General features: G+C 40.6%; 1 protein-coding gene and 1 long non-coding RNA gene across 4 annotated transcripts in view; one reads left to right on the forward strand and one right to left on the reverse strand.

The window, feature by feature from the left end:
* CSGALNACT1 (chondroitin sulfate N-acetylgalactosaminyltransferase 1) overlaps positions 1–15,800 on the forward strand; it is a 327,329-nt gene that overhangs the window by 109,241 nt on the left and 202,288 nt on the right. The gene's annotated exons all lie outside the window — the stretch shown is intronic.
* LOC309651500 lies at positions 1,156–11,798 on the reverse strand. The gene is made up of 2 exons (XR_014258197.1): positions 11,605–11,798; positions 1,156–10,959 (listed from the first exon to the last, which is right to left on the reverse strand). It is a non-coding gene; the product is annotated as an uncharacterized lncRNA (long non-coding RNA).

A 15,800-nucleotide genomic window follows, 5' to 3' on the forward strand; every position in this document is an offset into this window, starting at 1 on the left:
ATATTAAAAAAGAGATTGTATATATAACTAAATCACTTTGCTGTACAGCAGAAATTAACACAACATTGTAAATCAACTACTCAATAAAAGAAATTGAACAGTAAAAAAACTCAAAATTATTTCCCAGTGTGAATTTCCATCCAGCCAGCAGTGGGTGGGAGCCCGGACTCATTACCCTCATCAGACATTGTGTGCTGACGTGGCTAATTTGAGAAGCAAAAACTAATGGTGTTTCAATTTGCATTTCTTTGATTATCAGCAAAGTTAAACATTTTTTATCTGTATATAAACTTTTCTACTCTTTGAAAAAAATACTTTTTAAACTGTTGAAGTCTAGAATGTTCCTAACAGTTTATAAGGGATCTTTATATATTAAGGCTCCGGACCCTTTCTCCATTATATTTGTTGAAAATATTTTCCTAATTAGTTGTTGGCTTTTAGTTTTTTGATGTTTCGATGCATTTAATTTATTATTTTTTATTTATAATGTTAACTTGCTATATAATTTATAATATATTGTAGAACATATAATTTACTATGTAAAAATAAATTTATTTAATTTACTAATTTTATTTATTTATTTATTTTTGGCTGCATTGGGTCTTCATTGCTGCGCGTGGGCTTTGTCTAGTTGCTTCGAGCGGGGGCTACTCTCTGTTGTGGTTCGCGGGCTTCTCACTGCAGTGGCTTCTCTTGTTGTGGCCTGCGGGCTTCAGTAGTTGTGGCTCACAGGATCAGTATTTGTGGTGCACGGGTTTAGTTGCTCCGCCGCATGTGGGATCTTCCCAGACCAGGGCTCGAACCCGTGTCCCCTGCATTGGAAGGCAGATTCTTAACCACTGCGCCACCAGGCAAGTCCCTAATTTACTAATTTTAACGTTTAAGTAGTCAATTTTATATTTTATGTGCGTGTGATTTCTGTCATAGTTTTAGAAAGTCTTTCCCCATACAGAAAGGAGATAATACATTTAACTGTTGTTTCATAGCTCCTCTAATGGAATTTTTAAACTTTGTGATTTACTTGGAATTTATTTTGGAGTATATATTTCTAACTTGATTTCCTCCAATAGGTAATCAGTTGACCCAGCAATTATTTTGTTGAATAAGCCATTGTGTCACCACAGACTTTTGTCATCACTTCATCGTGTATTCATGTTTTGTATCTCTTAGGGTCTGTTTCTATGACATTTTGTTTTATTGATCTGTTTCTTGTTTACAGTAAAAGTTATACTTTAAAAAATTTATTTTATTGAAGTATAGTTGACTAACAAAGTTGTATTAATTTCTGCTGTATAACTTAGTGATTCAGTTATACATATATGTACATTATTTTTCATATTCTTTTCCACTATGGTTTATCACAGGATATTGAATATAGCTCCCTGTGCTATACAGTAGGACCTTGTTGTTTATCCATTCTCTATATAATAGTTTGCATCTGCTAATCCCAAATTCCCACTCCATCCCTCCCCCACCCCCCTCCCCCTTGGCAACCACAAGTCTGTTCTCTTTGTCAGTGAGTCTGTTTCTGTTGCATAGGTAAGTTCATTTGTGTCATGTTTTAGATTCCACATATAAGTGATATCATATGATATTTGTCTTTCTCTTTCTGACTTATTTCCCTCAGTATGATAATCTCTAGTTGCATCCATGTTGCTGCAAATGGCATTATTTCATTCTTTTTTTATGACTGAGTAGTATTCCATTATATATATGTACCACATCTTCTTTATCCATTCCTCTATTGATGGACATTTAGGTTGCTTCCATGTCTTGGCTATTGTGAATAGTGTTGCTGTGAACATAGGGGTGCATGTATTTTTTTGAATTATAGTTTTGTCCAGATATATGCCCAGGATTGGAATTGCAGGATCATATGGCAACTCTATTTTTAGTCTAAAATTATATTTTTAATTTCTGTAGTTTTATAATATGTTTTATTATTTGAGAGGTTATATTTCTCCTTCTTACAATTATTTTCCAGAATTTACTTATTTTAACCTTTTAATTAAAAAAAATATAAGTCAAAGAATCATTTTGCCAAATTCTTTATCCTGTATCTCCTTGACCTCCCCACTTCCACCCCAGAGCAAAAACAGACAAAATGAAAAGCAAAAGGAAACACAAACAGCTCTGGGATTTATCATTGGAATTATGTAGAACCAATAAAATGATTTAGGCAGAGCTGAGCTCTTTTAGTGCCTATCGAGAAAGGCACTTTCCTTTTAAACATAAGCTTCTCATTTTTCTGTATTTTGCTTAATCTACAATTTTATCATCTCAGAGATGGTTATCATGCGTCACTGTTTGAGCACCGAAGATGGTGTAAGGCAGAACTGTGTGACTACAGCCTGAAAATGGCCCAAGGTGGCCAAAGGCTGCCCACCCATGGCTCTCAAGCTGGCATGGTTTTTACACTTTTAAAAGCTTGTAAAATCAGGGACTTCCCTGGTGGTCCAGTGGTTAAGACTCTGCACTTCCACCGCAGGCGGCGTGGGTTCGATCCCTGGTTGGGGAACTAAGATCCTGCATGCCGCATGGCACGGCAAAAAAAAAAAAAAAAAAAAAAAAGCTTGTAAAATCAAAGAAGAATATTTGACAGAGACCTTTTGTGGCCCACAAAGCCAAAAATATTTACTGTCTGGCTCTTTACAGATAAAGTTTGCCGAGGGCATCTGTAGCAAACCATCGGCACACAGACAGGCATGCGGAAGGCTTTTGCTTGTTTGTTTGTTTAATACATTTAAGGTAATCTTAGTTGAGTATATGAGTGAATGACTACAGGTTTTGTTTCTTTCTTCCTTTGTTTTCTCCCTACATTTCAAAATGTTTTTATACATTTTAAAAAGTGCCTTGAGTGTTGTGAAATTTTTTTTAAAGTACTTCTTTTTGAAGGCTCATGTCTGCTTGTAGGAACGTCTTTTTTTTATGACCTGTGTCCTGAAGCAGGGCTGGTGGGGTCAGCAGCTGTCCACACAGACGTGTCTGCAGGACTCCAAGCAGACTCCCGAGCTCTGCCCCATGCTCCGAACCTTACCAGCAGTGCTATTTCATATACTTCTTCTTAACTAGAGGAACGCATTTTGTTAACCTGATGTGATCTGGTTTATTATCCGATTAACTTCCATCTACAGTCGACCTTCCATATCCATGGGTTCTGCATCTGAGGGTTCAACCAACTGCAGATCAAAACTATTTGAGAAAAAAAGTCCCAGAAAGTTCCAAAAAACAAAACTTGAATTTGCTGTGTGCCAGCAACTATTTATATAGCATTTACATTGTATTTACAACTACTTACATAGCGTGTACATTGTATTAGGTATTAGAAGTAATCTGGACACGATTTAAAGTATAGGAGAGGATGTATATAGGTTATATGCAAATACTACATCATTTTACATAAGGGACTTGAGTATCCCTGGATTTTGGTATCCACGAGGGTCCCAGAACCAATCCCTTGCAGATACTGAAGGATGACATCACTGGAGAAGGCTCAGACGCCCCCGAGGACGGGACAGGAGTGTGAGTCTAGCAGCTCAGGCGAGGAAATAGCCCTGCGGAGGCTGCGGGTGTCCTGAAGGAGCTTGAAGACTTTTGCAAGGTCTTGGGAGGAGACTTGAGGATGCGAGATTTGTTGGCAGGAGACAGACGGGGTCAACAGGTCGCTGTTACTGGTAACATGAGCAAATTCTGTGTCCTCAGAGACCTGGAAACCCCAAGGAAAGAAAGACTTAAGACAGATGAGTCAGAATAATAACATCAGTTCTGCCTTTGTTCCAGAAGTTTCCATTGTTGCTGAAGAAAGGGACAGAGAGGACCAGTGAGACCTGGTTTCATGGTTTGAGCAGCCTGAGTCTCACAGCTGGGACCAAATTTAGGATTTGTCTCCTGTGTTTTGGAAAATATGATTGTTCAGGCATTGAATCCAGCCTTTTGGATAATCTGAAAGGAAAAACGACCAACCTTTAAGTCTTAAGCTCCTAAGTTTACTTTCTGAAATATAGAAGGTGTTTGCTAGATGTTTCATAATCTTTTTTTCCCTCCAAATGTAACATTATTCAAGAGTAGTGTAAGGCCCTGCCAAGTTTGGTTAATAGAACTTACAGCAGGCAAGTCAGGCAAAGACCAAATTTCATGGAAAAACTTCTAAAGCAAAGTTGTTGGAAATTTAAATTAGATTTGAGTGTGACTGATCACTACTGAGAAATGCAGTAGTGCCTCACTGTTAATTTCTGCAGGAGTCTGCCTGCAATTAATAGTGCTGTTTGTTGATGCCATGGGGGACCAATTTTGAGCTTTGAGTGCAAGTGTATCAGATATAATCATCTTCTCTAAGTGAATGAAAACATGGCTGTATCAGGAGCTCAAAGCTCTTACTTTGAGAATGTGTCCAGCAGCAGTTGGATGTTTAGTCAGGAATATTCTAGCAGCTGAACTCCAGGGAGTCAGAATTTCCCGCTCAAGAAAAGTACAGTTTTGAGAATCAAGGAGAAAACAAGATTAAAATATTGGGAGATTTATCTGGATCTATCTATCCAGCTCACATATTTCATAAAATGAGCTGATACCTGGCAAGTGCAGTAGGATACACTGTGAGATGCTAATGTAACAAGCTGTTTGTTCCCTAGAATATCCTTCAAGGAAATCAGAGCTCTATCCTTGTGGACCTCAGTCGTTTCCATCAGGTCCTTTTCAGCAGACAGCGTGGCTCAGTGAGTTCCATGCAGGGCAGCGGCGTTGGGGGGAGTCGAGGCCTTGGAAGCTTCCTAGGTGGTCTCTCTAGGAAGAGACCTGTTGGGTCTAATACCTCAGAGCTTTGCCAGGGCAGGGCTTCATTCTTTGCCAAGTCACTAGGACATATCTGTACATATTCATGAAAAGTTGCACCTAAACTCCCTCAGAAAGGGGTTTCTAGATGATTTTTAAAGATGTGCTTATTTCTGGGGGGTATATTCAGCTCCCAGCAGAGTGCCTGGCACATGGTAGAGACTCAGTAAACATTTGTAGAGGGAATAAGTGGCCTGTAAATTAGGTGTCTTGAGGTTGAATCCTGGTTCTCACATTTCGCCCCTGTACAGTCACATTGATGGGGGCCAGCTTTTATTGGTTGGTGACTGTACAAGGCGTTGTGTTAAGAACTTCCTCTGTCATTTTATTTGATCATCACAAGAAGAGGCCTGAGGAATGCTTGAGCCAGGATCTGTTGGGTCATGCTGCGGTCACAACCCCACGTGAGATGACTCCGTGGTCTCCCATCTCAGCCCAGGGCTGGGTACCAGAGGGGCTTTGGCATCGTGGGTGCATGGGCTTTTCACTGTGCACACCTGGACCGCACGAGCCTGTATCTGCTCACATTTCATTGGTCAGAACTGGTCATGTGGCGCCATCCAGCTGCAGGTGGCCAGGAGGCGAGCCTTCTGTGCACTGGGAAGGTTGGGCGGGTGGAGGGGGGACCAGAAACTGGTGTATAATGACAATGGCTCTCATAGGTCCATTGTACAGATGGTGAAACCGAGCCCAGAGAGGATGGGTCACTGGTCCAAAGTCACACAGCTGGAATGTGGCAGAGCAAGGCCTGGGACTTAGGTTTGTTGTCTCCAAAGCCCATATTTTTAACCACCATGCAATACTGCCTTTCTTAAGGAGATTAATTTTCTTCCTCAGAAAACCTGACCTTAGTGAAAAGTACTGGGTTCGGGGTTGGGTGCTCGGTTTATGGGACGGATTCCCTCACTGGCTGTCTTTGCCACTTGTCTGGGTGACTTCCTCGGATGGGCATGATAATTACTATGACGGTGATCTAAAGTACTGCCTATAATGCACCCGGAGAGGCATAAAGACATGACGCTGTTACTGCTGGCACTGCAGTCAGCTGGTCGTGCGTGGGTTTTTCACATGTAGTAGCTTCAAGATTCTTACAAGGAAACAAGTAGACTTTTAAAATAATCTTGGTACATTTAGTTGTTTTCATTGTATGAGAATATCCTATAGATTACAAAATAAAGCTTAAAGCTTTCAGGCATTTCATTAGACTGAAATGATGCTAAGTTGCAACTAATTTTATAAACTCTCACCTTTTAATCCCTCTTCCTCCCATCTTTTTGTTATATCAGTTTTCAAAAACTGTTCTTTTATTTAAAATTAATTTTATTGAAGTATAGTTGTTTTACAAAGTTGTGTTCATTTCTGCTGTACAGCAAAGTGAGTCAGTTATACACATATATACATTCTTTTTCATATTCTTTTCCATTGTGGTTTATCACAGGCTATTGAATATAGTTCCCTGTGCTGTACAGTAGGACCTTGTTGTTTCAAGAACTATTCTTTTAAAATTCAGTGTTCCAAAGATCACTTCTAGATAATGCAAATGGATATATCCCTGTAAATCCAGGACACTGTAATATTTTGCCATCTGTTCATGGCAAAGGGAGGGGGTCAAAGCAGTTGCGTGTTGTCTGTGGCCTAATTAAGAAAAGCAGCCTTTGTGGGTCTGGGAGGAGTGGGAAACTTTTTTTGTCAGAAGTGTTAAATCACTGACCCGGCTTCTGGTCGCCCACACTTGGTGTGATTGTGGTTCGCAATACTTGCTCCCGCTTTGGGGACCTCCCAAGCTTGGTGCTTTATGTGCATCTCTCTTCCTGACCCCTGCACCCGTACCCAGCTCATGCTGGGACGCGCGGCTCCGGGACCCCGATTGTATGTCACATTGCTTCAGATGTGATGTCATAGATTTTTACAGTCCTCTGACTTCTTCCTGGCAGTGGCTAAAACTGCAACGAATAATCAGATTAGAAAAGAAAAAGCTTTCTGTGGAAATTTGGGAGCAAAATTCCCCTTAATTAAAAAAATACCCAGCATATTTTTCTCAGAGCCCATTGTGTAGATATGTTTGGCCCTCACTGTTTAAATATAACCCTTCTAACCCACGGGCAAGTTAGCTGTGCCCCTCTCCTCTCCCGTTTGGACATAAAGCCTGTGATTGTTGATTGTTCTGCAGTTGGGTCATTTGAAAATGAGATTTCAATTAAGTAGAATATTTCCGTTACAGGATAGCAGGCCTTTTTAATTTTGTACTTTTATAAGGGCTAAGAAAACATTTACACTTACTCCCGATTTTCCCTTTTCAGAGTCCTGAAGAGACAGGGCAGATTCATTAGAGAATACATCATGATGACGCATCTCTTTATTGGTGAGCCATAAAAGTTCAGAAAAAAAACACAAAAGGAGGCATTTATAGCTTAAAAAAGCCTTTGGCAAATTATGTATGTGGTGGTTTTAGCTGACCTTGGAGTTACATAAGGCTTTGTATGTGCTTTTCTATCCGAATGTGGTCCATAAAAGTGATGATAATGCATTGACTTCACAAAATACCTTTGCAGAGGCCCAGCTCAGCTCTTTCACTGTATCTCTCAGCGGGGGGAGTGGCACTCTGCGGCCCCTCCTCTCTATTCCTGCTCTTTTCTGACCACTTAAGTAATCACTTCTTGCAAAGATCTCCTAAAACTGTGTGAACTCCAGGTGGGTCAGTCTTTTGTGCATTTAGATTTCATTCAATTACAATACCTTCCAAGTACCCTTTTATTATTCTTTTCTCTGCTATTCCCTTTCCAATTCCTTCAGTTTCTTTTACTTCACTTTGGGATAACAGTTTTGATGTTTCTGAGGACCGTAAGTGATTAGAACAGTGATCCACGTGAGAGCAGGAACCTTACAAGGCAGAGAGAAGAAGGGTAGGTCTGGGGTCAGGCTGAGCCCAAAGTCAAGTAGGCCTCATTGGGGCGGGGCTGCCACGCCGGGCAAGGCGTGTCCATTTCTCCCCTGCGGGTTGTCCTTGTCAGTCTCTCATCTCTGCCGTGCCATCTCGGTAGACATTGGGGCAGGGCCTGGCCGGGGTTGGCCTCTCTTAGGAGCTGACACTGGACCTGAGGCCTGAAGGGTGGGTGGACCCGGCGATGCTGAGAGACGGGGGCGGGAATTTCAGGCACAGAGAAGGTTTCAGCACGTGTTATTAAGTGGGAAACAAGAGGGGAATCTTACTCAGTGCCTGCTCTCAAGGAACTGACAGTTTAGGCTGTTCCTCAAGCCAGTAAGCTTGATTCACTGCCACTTCCTGCCTTCCTGAAACTGATCCTCCCAGTAACCCCCATCCTCTGGCTTCAGTTAAACTAGCTGTCTCTTTCAACTTGCACTTGGGCTCCAGGTAACCTTGAAGGACCTGTTTAACTGATTCCTTGGCCCAACATCAGCTAATGTCTGCAAGAGACAGCAGTCTGGTACGTTTGTTAACAAATAGCAACAAAAAAGCTGGTCAGGTTAATTTAGACTAGACTCTCATACCATGGCCATAATTCTTAAGTTGTCATTATCTTTGTCAGATGCAAATGATTCTCAGAAGTCAAACCTGCAACAGCAGTTGACACACTGATTCCTAGTTATTTGCTTTCCCTCTTGTTACCTTTTTAAAACTTTAGCCTCAGTTTTACAATTAGCTCAGCCCTGAAGGGAAGCTGCTTACGGCATGTGCTGCATTAGACTTAATTTGCAAGGAATAATATTAACAATATCTGTAGGCTTATTTCCCCATTTATGCATGTGACCACATAGCCATTCTGCTAACATTGTTTTAAATGCTTTCATTTAAAATATCAGCCTTTGGGGGGAATAACCAAGACCTAACAGAAGGGAAAATTAGGCTTATGACATTATCATACAAAAAAGAGAACATTATCATAAAATGTAAAGAAAAATAGTAAAATAAACATCTTACCCACTGCATATGGTAAATAAGAAAGAATGATTGTGGCTATTACTAAATATTAAAATCACCAACTTTAACTTGGAAAAATAAAAGGTTTTTCATGGAAAAGAAGGGGCTGATTTGGTTGCATATGGACAAGAAAGAGAGCCATTAAGGCAGAACAATTTCCTTAAGACGTTTTAATGAAAACAGATGATGCAATGTAAGTCATTGCTTTCTTTAATGAATGATACATCTGAAACCATTGTCTCAAGGATTCTGATTATCCTATGAAAGCATCCATATCCAAGTGGTATAAAGTGATGCATTAAGTAATAAAGGTAAAAAACTTCATAAAACCTCCAAGAAGAAGGACTCTCCTGCTATGCTTGTTGAACAGAGAATTCTAGAAGGATGTTACAAAGATCTGCCTAAAGTTAGGGAAGTACTGTTGGCTGTGCATATATGGCACCAGTGAACCTCAATTGCTGTGAACACCGATTTTGGCCAGACGTGTGTTGTTCAGCTGTATTAAAAATAACAAACCAATGTGTTCTTATGGACCTGTCAATACATTTCAGATTCAAAAAAACATAGAATATAAAAAAGTCAGCCCTTCTCTATGAAGTGGCCCCAACACTATGCAAAAGTGGTGCTGATTTCAGAGGTATTTTCTCTGGGGTTCTGGCATTTCTTATACATCCTTTCTGGGAATATTATCATGAAATTTGAGAAATTGTGTGAGAGGTCTTCTAGACAGCTTGAAAGAACAGGGGAGTGAAAAGATGGAGAGGAAAGTGGAGAGACTTCCTCCTGCCCTTCTCTGGATGCCTCACATCTGTTCCTTTCTGCTCATCCCTTAATGAAGTGACCCCAATAAGCCGAGGCAGTGGAGCTGATCTCAGAGGTGATGGGGGCGGTGAGGGGAGGAGCTATTCATCTGGTGCTCTAGACAGGGCGCTGGCACCAGGGAAGCTGGGCAGAGAAGCAGCCTCGATTCATCCCAAGCTCTTGACGCGAACATGCTGTGGCTTTGCACGAGCATCACTGGCCGTGAGGTTCAGGCAGGGGCCCAGGCTCAGGCCAGGGTGTACTGGAGAGAAGACAGGAGAGCCATCTTCTCCCTCCCCTCCTCCTGTTCCACTTTGCCCTGAGAGCTAACCCCAGGGCACAGGGCTGTGCCCTGGAACACGAAATAAACAGATCTTATTTGTTACTGAAAGCAAAGGAGCACAGCAGCTTAACTGAAACACAATCATTTAGACGTTTTTTGTACTTAAAGCACCTAAGACTTCCAAGGAGGGAGTTCTGACCCAGTTGATATCTGATTACCACTACAGAATTTGAGGTGTTTTCACCATTTCATTAAATTGTGTTCTCATTTGTGTATGACAACTGTCTTAACTCAAGCTACCATAACAAAATACCATAGACTGGGAGGCTTAACCAATAAAAATTTATTTTCTCACAGTTCTGGAGGCTGCGCGTCCAAGTGCCAGTGTGTGGGTTTCTGGTGAGGAGTCTCTTCCTGGCTTGTACTTCTGCCTTCTTGCTGTGTCTTCACATGGCAGGGTGGGGTGGGGGGAGAGACAGACAGACAGACACACAACACACACACATAGTCCAGTGTCTCTTCTTATAAGGGCACTAATCCCATCATGAAGGCTCCACCCTCATGACCTCCTAACCCTAATTACCTTCTGAAGGCCCTATCTCCAAATACCATTATATTGGGGTTAGGGCTTCAATGTATGAATTTTGGGTGAACACAAGTCAATCTATACCAACAACTTTTAAGCCAAAGCTATTTTATATGTGTAAAAGTAGTAAAATATATTTTTAGGATTCATGAATATGACATAAAATATCCTAGGTATATCTTAATTTTAAAGTAAAATGAGTTTCCCAGTTTATTTTGGGTTTATTAAATATCAAAGAAACAAAAAACAAACTCACACGTCCCTGGAGGCCCTCCATCAATTCTGACCACAGACCTTCATTTAGGTGGTGTCCCTGGAGGCTATTTCCCTGCTAAGGGAAGTGCGGGGACAAGAAGCAAGGCACTGACTCTGGGTCTGGACAGGATTCTGGCCCTTGGGGAGGGGTAACTACATCAAGGCTATCCCAGAGGAGCTTAGAAGGCCATGAAAGTTTGTCCAGGCAGCAGGGTTTGAACCATTATCTGACTCCAGAACCCATTTTTCACAAGGTATGTGTACTAGCTTTCTTTTTTTTTTTTTTTTTTTAAACATCTTTATTGGAGTATAATTGCTTTACAATGGTGTGTTAGTTTCTGCTTTATAACAAAGTGAATCAGTTGTACATATACATATGTTCCCGTATCTCTTCCCTCTTGCATCTCCCTCCCTGCCACCCTCCCTATCCCACCCCTCTAGGTGGTCACAAAGCACCGAGCTGATCTCCCTGTACTATGCGGTTGCTTCCCACTAGCTATCTATTTTACATTTGGTAGTGTATATATGTCTATGCCACTCTCTCACCCTGTCACATCTTACCCCTCCCCCTCCCCATATCCTCAAGTCCATTCTCTAGTAGGTCTGTGTCTTTATTCCCGTCTTGCCACTAGGTTCTTCATGACCTTTATTTTCCCTTAGATTCCATATATATGTGTTAGCATACTGTATTTGTTTTTCTCTTTCTGACTTACTTCACTCTGTATGACAGACTGTGACTCCATCCACCTCACTACAAATACCTCCATTTCATTTCTTTTTATGGCTGAGTAATATTCCATTGTGTATATGTGCCACATCTTCTTTATCCATTCATCCGATGATGGACACTTAGGTTGCTTCCATGTCCTGGCTATTGTAAATAGAGCTGCAACGAACATTTTGGTACATGACTCTTTTTCTTTTATTTTTTTGATGGTTGATTTTATTTTTAATTCCCCCCCCAGCTTTATTCAGATGTAATTGACATACAACATTGTGAAAGTTTAAGGTGTACAACATGTTGATTTGATGTATTTATATATGGCAAAATGATTACTACCATGGCATTAGCTAGTAACTCCATCTTGTTACATAATTACTGTCTCTTTTTTGTGATGAGAATATTTAATATCTATTCTCTTCACAACATTCAAATATATGATACAGTATTGTTAGCTGTAATCATCAGGCTGTGCATTAGATTCCCAGAACCTGTTCATCTTATAATTTATAACTTGTTAGTCTTATATATACCACGTCTTCTTTATCCATTCATCTGTTAATGGACACTTAGGTTGTTTTCATATCTTGACTATTGTGAGTAAAGCTGCAATGCACATGGGATTGCAGATAGCTCTATAAGATCCTGATTTTAAACTCCTTTAGATAAATACCCAGAAGTAGGATTGCTGGATCATATAGTAGTTCTATTTTTACTTTTTTGAGGAACCACCATACTGGTTTCCATAATGGCTGTACCAACTTGCATTCCCACCAACAGTGCACTAGGGTTCCCTTTTCTCCACATCGTCGCCAACGTTTGTAACTTGTGTTCTTTTTGATTCTAACTGGTGTGAGGTAATACCTCATTGTGGTTTTGCATTACCCTAATGATTAGTGATGTCAGGCACCTTTTCATATAACTATTGGCCATTTGGATGTCTTCTCTGGAAAATCAGTTAGTCCACTGATTTTTTAAAAAATTAATTAATTAATTTGTTTATTTTTGGCTGCATTGGGTCTTCGTTGCTGCACGTGGACTTTCTCTAGTTGCGGCGAGCGGGGGCTACTCTTCATTGCGGTGCAGAGGCTCCTCATTGCAGCGGCTTCTCTTGTTGTGGAGCACGGGCTCTAGGCGCGTGGGCTTCAGTAGTTGTGGCATGTGGGCTCGGTAGTTGTGGCTTGTGGGCTCTAGAGTGCAGGCTCAGTAGTTGTGGCGCACGGGTTTAGTTGCTCCATGGCATGTGGGATCTTCCTGGGCCAGGGCTTGAACCAGGGTCCCCTGCATTGGCAGGCGGATTCTTAACCACTGCACCACCAGGGAAGTCCTCCACTGATTTTTTAATTGAGTTGTTTGGTTTTTTGCTGTTGATTTATATGAGTTCTTTGTATATTTTGGATATTAAGCCCTTATCAGATCTATGATTTGCAAATATTTTCTCCCATTCAGTAGGTTCCTTTTTCATTTTGTTGATATGCAGAAGCTTTTTAGTTTGATATAGTCCCACTTATTTATTTTTGCTTTTGTTCCTTGTGCTTTTGGTGTCATGTCCAGGAAATTGCTGCCAAGACCAATGACAAGGAGCTTTTTCCTCTTTGTTTTCTTCTAGAAGTTTTATGGTTTTATATCTTAAATTTAAGTCTTTAATCCATTCCAAGTTCATTTTTGTTGGTGGTGCACATTCTTTTGCATGTGGTTATCCAGTTTTCCCAATACCATTTATTGACGAGACTGTCCTTTCCACATTGTGTATACTTGGTGTCTTGTCAAGTATTAGTTGACCGTATATGCATGGGTTTATTTCTGGGCTCTCAATTTTGTTCCATTGGTCTATGTGTCTGCTTTTATGCCAGTACCATGCTGTTTTGATGACTACAGTTTGTAGTACAGTTTGAAATCAGAAAGTGTGATGCCTCTAGCTTTGTCCTGCTTTACCAGAATTGTTTTGGCCATTAGGGGGTCTTTTGTGGCTCCATTCAGATTTTAGGATAGTTTTTATATTTGCATGAAAAGTATCATTGGAATTTTGAGTGGAATTGCTTTGAATCCATAGGTGGCTTTGGGTAATAGGAACATTTTAACAATATTAATTCTAATATTATGGAATATCTTTCCATTTGTTTGTGCCTTTTTCAGTTTCTTTTATCAAAGTCTTGTAGTTTTCAGTGTACAGATCTTTCACCTCCTTGGTTAAATTTATTACTAAGTATTTTATTGTTTTTAATACTACTGTGAATGGGATTGTTTTCTTTATTTCTCTTTTAGGTGTTGTTAGTAGAATCACAACTGTTTTCTTTGTTTTTTAATACATTTATATATTTATTTATTTTTGGCTGCATTGAGTCTTCATTGCTGCACATGGGCTTTCTCTAGTTGTGGCGAGCAAGAGCTACTCTCTGTTGCGGTGCATTGGCTTCTTATTGCGGTGGCTTCTCTAGTTGCAGAGCATGGGCTCTAGGTGCATGGGCTTCAGTAGTTGTGGCACGCGGGCTCAGTAGTTGTGGCTCGTGGGCTCTAGAGTGCAGGCTCAATAGTTGTGGTGCACGGGCTTGCTCTGCTCTGCGGCATGTGGGATCTCCCCAGACCAGGGCTCAAACCTGTGTCCCCTGCATTGGCAGGCGGATTCTTAACCACTGCGCCACCAGGGAAGTCCCTTGCAACTGTTTTCTATGTGTTGAATTTGTAACCTGCAACTTTACTGAATTAGCTGACTACATCTAGCGATTTTTTTTGGTGGAGTCTTTAGATTTTTAAAATGTAAGATCATGTTATCTGCAAACAAAGACACTTTTACTTCTTCCTTTCCTACTTGGATACATTTTATTTCTTTTTCTTACCTGATTGCTCTGTCTAGGACTTCCAGTACTAGGTTGAATAGGAGTGGTGTCAGTGGGCACCCTTTTCTTGCTTCTGTTGTTACAGGAAAAGCTTTCAGTCTTTCACCATTGAGTATTGCTGGCTGTGAGTTTGTCAGATATGACCTTTATTGTGTTGAGGTATGTTCTTTCTGTACTCAGTTTGTTAGGAGTTTTACCATGAAAGCATGTTGTGTTTTTGTCAAATGCTTTTTCTGCATCTATTGAGACGAATATATAATTTTTATCTTTGATTCTGTTAATGTGGTGTATCACATTGGTTGTCTTGTGTATGCTGAAATCCCACTTGATGATGCTGTGTATTAGTTTTGTAAGGATGCCACACAAATTACCACAAGCTGAGTGGCTTAAAACAACAGAAATGTATTGTCTCACAAATCTGGAGGTCAGACGTCTGAAATCTGTAAGTCTGAAAGATGTGGGCAGGGCCATGCTCCCTTTGAAGCCTGTAGGCGACAGTTCCTCCTTCCCTTTTCCTAGCTTCTTGTAGTGGTATTGATTCTTGGCCTTTCTTGGCTTGCAGCTGCATCTTTCAATCTCTCCAGTATCTGTCTCTGTCGTCATGTGCTCTCCTTGTGTCTGCACATCGTTCTCTTATGAGGACTCCAGCCGTACTGGATTAGGGACCCGTCCTATTCCATTGACCAGCTGATTCCAGTGAGGTGACCTTATTGCATCTGAAAAGACCCTGGTTCCAAATAAGTCACATTCTGAGGTACTGGGTGTTAGGACTTCAATATATCTTTTCTTGTTTTTGTTGGGGAGGAGGGACACAATTCAACCCATAACTATATGCTAGAAAGTTTTCCATCTTTGGTGTGGATGGGAGTAGTATGTTTATTAAGCTGTGGGTGTAAGAGGAAAGGAGTGAATTACAGAAATCTTCCAGTTACTTGTACTACATTAAACATCTGTACCTCTCCTGTCCTGGAGACTTCACAACATGATTAGTGAGGGTATGTGGTTGACCTGGCAAAGACACCTCAATTCAGCATGATAATCAAGTATGCTCTGGGTCAAAATTCCCTCTCTGGAAATTTTAAATAAGTTAGACTATATTTTACTTTTACTAACCCCAAAACTCCCCTTAAAAAAGCTTTCAGCAGAATGCATAGTCACTCTGCTTAGGTTGACAGCAAAATAATGGAGAGAATTTTCTTAGCATTACTGAAGTGTGGGTGTTTCAGCTTTTACTTGAAGGTTCTTACACTAGAAGTGTTGCCATATAAAATATGGGGATGCCTAGCATCAGTTCTTGTAGGTAGCCAGTGGTTAAAAGCAGAAGTATTTGAACGTATCCTCCAAAAATGCATCCTCAAAATGCAAAGAAAAGGTATTCCACATGTTAGGTTTATTCCTGGCAAATTCTTTTTTGATGCTTCTCTTAAATGTTTTGCCATTTGGTTTGGAAAAGTTTTCAGGCATCTTTGCCACCTCATCATGGACTATTTCCAAGGCTTTTGAGGAGCTGCCATAAACAGCAGATCCAGAGTTGAGGATAAAGCACTTGT

This window comes from Balaenoptera physalus (assembly GCF_965194825.1).
Source record: "Balaenoptera physalus genome assembly, chromosome: 21".
In the NCBI taxonomy this organism is placed as follows: Eukaryota; Metazoa; Chordata; class Mammalia; order Artiodactyla; family Balaenopteridae; genus Balaenoptera; species Balaenoptera physalus.